Below are 10,626 nucleotides of genomic sequence, written 5' to 3'. Positions count from 1 at the left end.
TCACATTTTACTGCCTTCTTCATGTTTCTGCTCTCCCTCATCTTATCCTTTCAAAATCTGATTCATTTTTCAAAGCCTCTCTCTTGTACACCAGTCGTTCTTAGAGTGTTGTCCACTCTCAGGGGAGTCGCTAGGAGTCTTTCAGGGGGTCCATGTGGTCAAATCTATTTTTACAACACTAAGACGTTAATTTCCTTTTTCGCTGCATTGACATTGGTGCAAATGTAGGTAAACCTGCTGGCACCTTACTTAGCATGAGTCCAAGCAGTGGCACCATGCACTTGTAGTAGAAAAAAACAGTTTCACTTAGCATATCCTTGATAAAGGCAGTAAAAATTATTAATTTTATTAATCTCAGCCTTCAAGAACATATCTTTTTACTATCCTTGTGTGACTAAATGGGGAGTATACAAAAAGCACTGTGCAACTGGTTTTTGAGCTGAACAAATCACTTTTTTCATAGAATCCATTTTTGGTTTTTTTTGTTTTGTTTTTATTTATAATTTTTTATTTATTTATTTTTTCCCCCAAAGCCCCAGTAGATAGTTGTATGTCATAGTTGCACATTCTTCTAGTTGCTGTATGTGGGACGTGGCCTCAGCATGACCGGAGAAGTGGTGCGTCGGTGGGTACCCGGGATCTGAACCCGGGCCACCAGCAGTGGAGCACGTGCACTTAACCGCTAAGCCACGGGGCCGGCCCCCATTTTTGTTTGAAAGAACAACTGGCAGACAAACTGTGGGTACCCAGACTTGAATATATGGCACACATTTTCTCAAAAATTAAGTGAGTAACCTCCAGGAAAATAACTGACATTATTTGTTGCCGATGATAAAATTCAAATCTTCAAGCAAAAATTAGAATTTTGTTTGGAAAACTTGTATTCACCACTGTGAGCATCACATCTTCTCCAATACTTAAAGACTTTCCTGATAAGACTAGTGGTGAAATGAACAAGTGATTTTGGGGGGTGCTATATAATGAAATGTGACAATATTTGGAAGATCTATATAATTCAGCAAACCATTATTGCCAAACAACCAATATGCATTGGTTACAATACTGTGCATTTAAAGTGCAAGATAGACCAATGGATTTTAATGTAACAGAGTACTAAAAGTTCATTGATATGATTTCATTTCCACATTGCAACTAACTTTTAAGAAACTAGCACTTGTCAAGTTTTGGTGTAGTATTGAAGAGCCACGATTATCTGAAAAGACTATTAAAATACTCTTCTCTTTTCCATGTCTGCATGTCCAGACTATATGTCTTTTCCATGTCTACATGTCCAGACTACATGCCTGCATGAGGCTAAATTTTCTTCTAAGGCTTCAACTAAAACATCATCTCAAAAGAGTGAGTGCAGCAGTAGCTATGAGAATCCAGCTATCTTCTATTAAGTCAGAGATTAAAGAGAGTAGCAGAAATGTAAAACAAATGCAACTCTTACTATATTTCTTTTGGAAAAAATAGTTATTTTCAATAAAATTTGACAACATGTAATGGGTTTATTATTATTTTTAACTTAAATAGTTTTTATTTCTAATATGATAAATATCAATATATATAACCACAAAAACCAAGCTCTTTGGGGTTCATAATCATTTTTAAGAGTGTAAAAGGGTCTTGAGACCAAAAAGATTGAGAACTGTTACACACAATCCTGATTACCCTCCCTGCCCACACCCCACCCCAGCCTAAAGATGTGATTTCTCCCCCTTTCATCTGCTTTCAAATTTTCTATTTCTCGTGTAATACCTTGTATTATAATTATGTGTGCTTACTGTATTCATCTTGGAGATTAGATGCCAAACTTTTTAAAAGTCTTGAATGGTCTCTCAGTGGTATAGGGGAAACCATCTGGGACACTTGTGCGGCTAACTTCCTGGAGCACTGTGGGTAAGCTACTGTGTTTTGGGGCTCATCTATAAAATGAGAGTTGGATTTAATAAGTTATAAGTTTCCTTCTAGATTGAAAATGGTATGAATACTGTTCCTCTCAAAATCCTTTGTGCTAGCCGTACACTGGGAGATGAGGTATGTGTAGTGGGGCTCAGATTCTGGGGTCAGAGACATGGGTTTCAAATACGTGATCTGCGTCCTCTCGGAGCTTTTAGTCAGTGGAGGAAAGAAGTGAACCTCTTACTGCTGAGACCGTCAGTGCTCTCAGAGAGAAGTAATCAGGTCCTTACAGAAGACAGGCATTTAAATCAGGATGGGAAGGAGGGAGGTTCTTCTTCCTTGTATGAAATGATTCTTAAGTTGTCTTGATGTTTTTGAAGAACCACAAGTAAATTGATTTGACTTGATTTTTATAGTGAATGTGGGCGAATGCAGTGGTAAGATCTGAGGTTGCACTAGAGAGGTCAGTAGGATTGCATTAAGTAGGATGCATCAGTAGGATTGCATAGTCCCATGGGATAGAAATTGAACTAGTCGGAAGAGGCAGTTGAGAGAGAAAGTAAGTGTTTGTCAAAACACTTTTTTCAAGTGACATGTACTGTGAGTGGTACAGTTGTTCACAATTGCTCTTTCCACTCCCTCAGGAGGACTGCACATCCTCACCTGAACTCAGGTGGATAAGAATGACATCTCACACTTGGAGAATGAAAGGACCTCAGGGAGGCCTTTCCAAGAAAGCCATGTTCAGTTAAGGCCGAGTGAGGACGTGTGGAGTTTACTATGAAATGGCTGTTCCAGAAGGCGTGGTGAATGGAGTTGACCAAGAGGCAACAATGGAGGAAGATGGGGGAGCAGGGAAGGGCAAGAGATGGGGAAGACGAACAGAGCAGATTTGAGATGAGAGCCTGGAAGGAACTTACATTTCAACCCAAAAACAATAGGGGTCAGAGCAGTGGGGGATTGGCCAGCCTCAAGGATCTAACTGAAAGCCTGGTTCCAACTAGACACGGGGTGCCCGTGTGCGGCAGGCTTGCGGCCCTGGGGCGTGGCCCAGGCTGCCGGACAGCTGCTCTTGCACCCAGGCCAGCAGTCTACATCCTTTGCTCTCAGTTTTGAATAGAGTTGATTCTAATAAAATTCAAATTGTTAGGAGACTGCAAAACTCATCTCTGGCTGGAAGAGTGCAAAGTGCTGAAGAAAAAATGTATTGAAATGTAGTCATTATCTTCAGAAAGCCATTTACAGGCCTTCTGAATACTGAGGAGTAAGGTCTAAGAACTAACACTTTCTTATCAAGAATTTGTTCATCAGAACAAGTTATTATCGGGGCTGAGAGGATTGGGATTCAGCCAGACAAAGAAGGCTGACCTAGACTGAGGGCCCAGGCTTCATTTTGCTAGAGATCAGTACCAGAGGAGAGGCAAGAAGGATGGTCCCGTGAAATAGTTTCATCATTATTCTTATTTATAGATGAGGAAACTGAGGCCCAAAGTCATATTGTAAATAGCAGAATAGAATTCAAACCTAGTCAACTCTGCATCTATGTAGAAAGGAAAAGGAGAAGTTGCTTTATGCAAGATGAGCTAGAGCAGATCCTCAGTTGAGTAAGTCAGGGCTTTCACCCTGGTGTTCCCCAGCAGAGCCCTGATGGACTAATAGATAAAAACTCGTGACTGTGAGAACATATAATCTCAGTTTTACCAGAATAACACTCAGATATTTTCTATGACTTTGTTTAGAGAAAGCACGATACAGTGCCCAGGTGTAGCTAGGTTTCAGGTTGTCTCCCAGTGCTGATGGACAGGTGGTAGCTTCCAGGAACAATATGAGAAGGAGGCAGGTTGGGCAGAGTGGGAAAGAATTCCATAATCCATTAGTCAAGTGTGCCATGGGCTCAGGAATGAGGAATGAGAGACTACCATGGATTTGATAACCCTGGGACAGGGTTAGGTCCTGGGTTCTTGTCTTGCTCAGTGGTTCTCAACTCTGGCTTCAGATTGAGACACCTGGAGAGCTTTAAAAAGTGCCAGTGCCCAGGCCCTAGGCCCAGAAATCCCTGATTAATTTGTCCGCAGCAAGACCCAAGCATCAATATTTTTCAAAAACTCTCCCAGTTATTCCAGTGTCAAGCCAGTGTTGATATCCACTAGAAGCAATATGACCTTGGGCATGTCACATTCCTCTTTGGGCTTTAGTGTCCTCACCTGTAAAAAAAAAAAAAAAAAAATCATTTAGCTAAGAGCTTTCACTGCCAGTATAAAAATATGAGGTTTAATACTAAGTGATTCTTAATGTCCCCTCCAGGATTAAACTTTCATGAATCTCTTTTCATGATGTAATCATTCTAAAATAATTATTTCATTTAGGGTTCAGAGTGTATTGTCATCAGTGTTTCTCTCAGTCCCTAAAAATAGCATGGCGTCAATACCAAGTTCAAGGTTTGAGTCCCGTAACGACCCATTCATCTTACATGGAAAAGAATAGCAACCTCCAAATGTGGATAATGCAAATCCTCCCCACTAGGAGAAGCACCTCAGAGCATGTGGCCCTTCGGAAAGGGAGTCACTGACACCATCTTCCATTGCAAAGAGCAGCACTTACTAATAATACCAAGTACAAAGCAGGACTCTAGAAAGTAGACAGAAAAGAATTTTAAGTCAGTAGAGAAACTTTACATAACTTAAAAGCCAATGTAAGTTGTTATATTCAAGATGTTGTACAACTGACATCCACAAGATGTGTAAGGAAAATTATAAAAGATTTGCTCTCAAAGAATATAATGCTTTAGGGCCGGCCCCATGGCTTAGCGGTTAAGTGCACGCGCTCCCCTACTGGCGGCCCGGGTTCAGATCGCGCCATGCTGAGGCCACATCCCACATACAGCAACTAGAAAGATATGCAACTATGACATACAATTATCTACTGCGGGCTTTGGGGGAAAAAAAAAGGAGGAGGATTGGCAATAGATGTTAGCTCAGAGCTGGTCTTCCTCAGCAAAAAAGAGGAGGATTAGCATGAATGTTAGCTCAGGGCTGATCTTCCTCACAAAAAAAAAAAAAAAAAGAATATAATGCTTTATTTATACATTTTTCTTGAGGGATAAAGGATTAAACAAGATTATTCCCAGTGGATTGAGGGATATCCTATTATAAGTATCTTTAGCCTCAGCATATAGCACCTGGAACGACCCAGCAAGTGCCTTCCAAGTCCCTTCCCTCTGGCCTTGGTTTCCCTCCACAGCTGTCTATGTACAAAAGACCACTGGGCTTCTTTCCACTCAGCTTTTATGGAAGACCTTTAGGTATTTAATGTAATTGCCAGCACAAATTTATTGTGAACTATCCCAGATCCAGTGAAAACCCAGGAAATGGAAAGGATTTGTACGGCCCCACCTGTAAAGGCATAGATGATGTGTGCATTCGTGAAGCTCAGCACCATGTCCTCAGCAAAGGAGCTCCATGCTCCTTCTTGCCTTTGCCCCTGTTAATCAGCAGAGTCATGCCCTAAGTAAGCAGCTGTGCTGGGTGAGGTTAGGAGCACAGGTCCGGAGTCAGGCTTCCTGGATTTGAATTCTGGCTCTACAGCTTACAGGGGATGAGATGTGTTACAGGTCACAACCCCCCTGAGCCTCTACTCCCCAACCTGTGGAACAGAGATTATAAGAATGCTTACCTCACATAATTGCTGGGAGGAAGTGAATGAAATAAATAATCCATGGAAAGCATTTAGCATGGTACCTAGCACATAGTAAGTGCTTAGTAAGTGTGAATTCTTTGCTAAGGTCTCTGTCAATATGAACATGCATACCTTAAAGACAGCTTTCTGCCAAAATTCTAAACAGGTTTTCACCTTCATCATTCTTCCTGTGTGGCGTTAAACATGTTTTAGCACCGCCAAGCTTCACCTTATAGCAGGCAACCCAAAGTGATCCACTTAAAGGGAGCTTCAAAGCACAGGCGCGTTTCTCTTCAGTTGCCCGCTTGCACTGTGCTGGGTTCGTGGCAACAGGGCCCAGAGATGGAAGTCATCAGACAGGAGTAGAGTTGGTAAAACATGAGTCGTTTCCTAAGGAATTGTAATAATTGGTCTTTGATGTTAAGTGTCTTTGACTCTGGTCAATACCAAACATCAAAATACAGACATCTACAGGCAGAGCTATTTCACAACCTAGTGAAATTCAATGCTGGACATCTCCCGTTTGCTCACCACTGATTATAATATGACCAAAATGGAAACTGCTAGACTGCGTGCCAACACTTGTGCTAGAAACATGCACTGCTCACAGAGAGGGAGAAAGGAAAGCACTTCACTTAAACTTCTCCTTTTATAGTCTAAAATTCTTACTGCAACTAAGGGTCAGCTGTTGAGTCATATTTTGAGCCCAACTTCGGCCATCCCTGAGGTCTGAGGGACCCAGCAAAGGAAGGAGATCCTGAAGAAGGCTTTACAGGGCTAAAGCTAGTTACAGTGGAGAAGAGAGGGACAAATTTTGCTCCAGGAACTTGGGGATTTAAAAAGACCCATTATTCTGAGCCCTACAGACTCGGTAAAACTAATAAATTGAGAATCCAGCCCATAGGGGGCAGCCCTGCACTGAGGACCCGATCTAATTTCCATGTTGGGCTTTGGTCTCGGAGACGCACTGAGAACACTTTTCTGAAACATCATCTGTTCCATTTTTCATCAAAAGCTGTCTGCTGTTGTTAACGATATCCTGCAGTGGTGGAGTTAAATGTGTTTCTCGGGCCGAAAACAGAAATCCTCCCTAGTCTAAACTACCAGTCTTTGTTTTTAGGAGAAAAGGATAGGCCCCAAACACTAGCTCAGTCTTACCAACGACGTTTAACAACCCTGTCTACACCGAAGCACTTGTCATCTTGAGCTTGTGGCTCCACCTTGGAAAGAAAATTGGAATATTTTAACTGATTCACTTCAAAAATCGACTCAAGCACTTCAAGAAATCTAAGTGGATCTCAAGTTAAAAAGGAGCGATGAAATGATTCCTCACCTACAACAAAAGATGGGAAATCAAGGTGGCAGGCTTGGCAGAGGCGCTGAGGAAATGGCAAGGGTGCATGAGTTTGTGCTGACAGGCTTTCCACCGGGAAAGCATATCTTCATGACCTCTGGCCATGATGGTTCACAAATATTCCCAGAACACAGTGATTTGGTTGTATTTTTAAGGTTTTTTATTTAAATGTACAAAAAACACAGAAAAGAAAAAATTATTTCATACTCTCACTTTTTTGTGCATTGAAATACAATATATAAAAATGCAGAAATCCTGCACTAGCCCAAGAGGTAACTGCTGTTCATTTGGTGCCCATCCTTCTGGACTTTAGGATGAATGGATGGAGATATTTACTGAAATTTTTTTCTTAACAAAAATGGAGTCCTAATATGTATATATACCTGCCACTTGCTTTTTTTTTACTAAATAGTATATTGCAGACATCTTTCCTGGCCAGTACACGTAGACTTACCTCATTATTTATAATGGTTCCATGGTATTCCATGGTATGGATGTTCCATGATTTATTTGACCATTCTTCTATTTTTGGAGATTTCTGTTTCAGTGTTTTTCTGCTATAAACAATGCTTCAGGGAATATCTTTGTACATATATCTGTACATGTACTTGCTAGTATTTCCTATAGATTATTAATAATGGGATTACTGGCCAGAGTCTGCATTTCTAAGAAGCTTCCAGGTGATGGCTATACTGCTAGTCTATGGACCATGTTTTGAGCAGCCAGGCCATGTAAGTAGTCCATCATGTAACAATTCCAGCTAATCTGAGATTGATTTGCTCCACATGCCAAAGAGGCTACACATAGGCACTCTGGAGCCAGTGGAGCCCAGCCTTTCCCATTTGGTGAAGCTATCTTGGACCTTCCAGATCAGCCCATCTGAGTCTAACTGAGGTCAGCAAGTGACCTTGTTGGTGTGGAGCAGAATTGCTCCAGGCAAGCCCTGTCTGAATTCATGATTCATAAATTGTGAGATATAATAAATGGTGGTTGTTTTAAGCCAAAGAAAAAGAAAAAATTAGGATTGCTTGACCATGGAATGTGCACATTTTTAATTTAGATAATATTGCCAAATTACCCTTTCACAAGATTGCATCGGTTTATATTAGTGCCAACTATAAATGAGAACAACTAGTTTTCTCCCTAAAGGAATGGAATGTAGAGTATACTTGTTGAGCATTATTGGCTTTCAAAATATATTTTATTATAAAATATTTCAAACATACAGGAAAGTGCAGAGAAGAGGGTAAAATACTGATTCATAAGTATTTTTATTGCTTCTTGAGTCAAATTTAATTATTATTTTTCTCCAGAAAATTATCCACTTCAGCTAAATTGTTAAACTGAAATTTCAACCCAAATTTAACTTCAAAGCCCAAACTCATTTCGTTTACTGAGATCCCTTTTCATATAGTGTAACTCAAATCGTAGATAAATGATATTGAAAGTCTCAGACTTTGAGTCCTATTGCCTGAGTTGCTTCTGAAGATCACAGAACTTAAAAGGAGAAGAAAGAGAAAACAAACATTTGGCTGGTCCTCTGGCCCTCCCCTCCTCTCTCCCAGCCACAGCCGAAGTCGGGCCACTCCCTTGGCTTTGGCACCCCGCAGGCTGCAGACAAGCGCGTGAGCCACAGCCTCGGCATCAGAATTCTGCCAGAGCGTCGTGGAAGAGGGGCTGGGGCGGGGGCAGGCAGGGAGTGGGAACAGGAGTTTGCTATGAGGTTCCTATTGGCAGGGATTGGGAATGAGAGGAGGCCAGGGAGAAATAGGGAAATGAAAAATCCTTGAGAAATGCAAAGCAAGAGGAGCCAATCAAAGTTATATTCCAAAAAGAGAGAGGCGTGTAAATGATGAGCGCCTGAGCAGAGAGTTCAGGCAATCCAGTCCCAGGCACCTGGTGATAGGGCCATGGAGCTCCCAGTGCAGAGGCCGCTGGCACAGAAAGGCACCTGACATCCAGTGCTACTTTCCTCACCTGGGGCAGGTGATAGAGGTAAAGAGATGGACGCCAGAGCCCTGTGCTCAGATGTGAGAAGACAGCTGAGTCGGTTCTTTAGCTGCTATTCCAACTCCCCATTGGCTGCCTGGGCAAGCATGAATCCACCACCCATGGAAGAGGGCTCCCTGGGGCCAGCCGTCACCCCCAGAGCCTCCTGGGGAAGAAGAGCCTTGTCTGCCTTCACGTACTGTGACTCTCAATCAGTTAGAAAATGGAGGCTCAAAACAAGGTCACAAAAATTCTGATATTGTTTAAATTATTACATTGAGCAAATTAGTGCATTAAATTAGTGTACAAAAGTACAAGCCATGCAATAATTACAGAATTTAATTACATATAGCATATATATTGTATGTAATATAGAAACTGTATATCTACATTTTCTTCTTTTACAGTGCATTACAGGCAGTGGGTTCCCCAGGGCTTGAATGGCGTCTTGACCCCGCTCTGTTCTCCCACCGGTGAGCAGCTGCTGCTGTTCTTGCCCTACCGTAGGAGCTGTATGCCAGGACCTGCCGGTTTTAAGTGAAGTTTGAACACCTTCAGTCCTGTCACTGTATCTGTGTATTTATTGTCTCCTTTGCTGTAATATCAAAATCTAAGCCTGAACCCTTGGTGAGTGTTCCCAGTAGGCCTCCTGTCTTCCCACCCTTAAGAGACCCTGTGCCAGAGGGTCCCCACCATCCTGCAGCCCCACAGACCAGCCTGGGTGCTCCACCATCAGCCCACATCATTCTGTGTTCATCCAGTCATCCCCAAATGCTGCCTGTCCCCACTTGACTGACAACCACAGCAACTGCCACCACTGCACTCCTAAGGTGAGGGCCTGCCCTGTTCTCACCAGTGTTCTCTCAGAGGCGAGGAGTAGCAGCCTTTCTAGGATCAGTCACGGGGACAGGTTTTCAGCTCTGCAGAAGTCCACTGGCCAGTGAGGGAGCACACTGTATCAGGAGGGTGCTAGAGGGCCTGCAAGGGAGCCCCGGGGGGTGCAGGGTGAGCGGGGCAGGAAGCATGTCAACAGCACAGTCAGCTAATTCATCACCCACGCGTCCACTTAACCTTGCTGAGTGACATTTAAACACGGGAAGGAACTGTGAATGCCCTTGCTAGATGCTTTGACCCTAGAGCTCTCTCAGTGTTGAAGTTTGGCATGTCCTGAAGGCACATGTGTTGTTCCTACTTATAACTTGTGTCTTCTCAGCGGGGGCGGGGCTTCAGGACAGGGGACACGAGGCCAGAAGACAGTATCTTAGAATGGGAGTATCAGAACTGGAAAGGACATTACACTACATCATTAATCCAGCCCTTGTTTTTTACAGATGAGTCAATAGGCTCCGAAAGTTGAAAGGCCATGCCTACAGACACACAGATAGTTGGTGTCAGGAACTTCTTTAGATAAGAGGAGTCTTGGAAATTATCAAGTCCAGCCAGGGGCAAGTGGGCCTCTGGAAAAGAGTATCTTTGATGCCTTCCCCCCGCCTTTGGCCTGCCTAATTCTTGCTCTCACGTTGTCAGGTGTGTGACCTGCCCAGGGCAGACCTGTCCAGATGGTCCCCTGGGTTCTGCCTCCCTCCTGCCACCTCCCCTTTCTTAACCAAGACAACCCACTCCTGCCCTATCAAGGCTTCTGCCTCTGAAACCAGCTCTCCCAGTTGAAAAATGAGCTGATAAATGCCACCCCCCACTGAAGA

This window comes from Diceros bicornis, chromosome 21 (genome assembly GCF_020826845.1).
Source record: "Diceros bicornis minor isolate mBicDic1 chromosome 21, mDicBic1.mat.cur, whole genome shotgun sequence".
Taxonomy (NCBI): Eukaryota; Metazoa; Chordata; class Mammalia; order Perissodactyla; family Rhinocerotidae; genus Diceros; species Diceros bicornis.
This window is presented reverse-complemented; position numbering follows the sequence as displayed.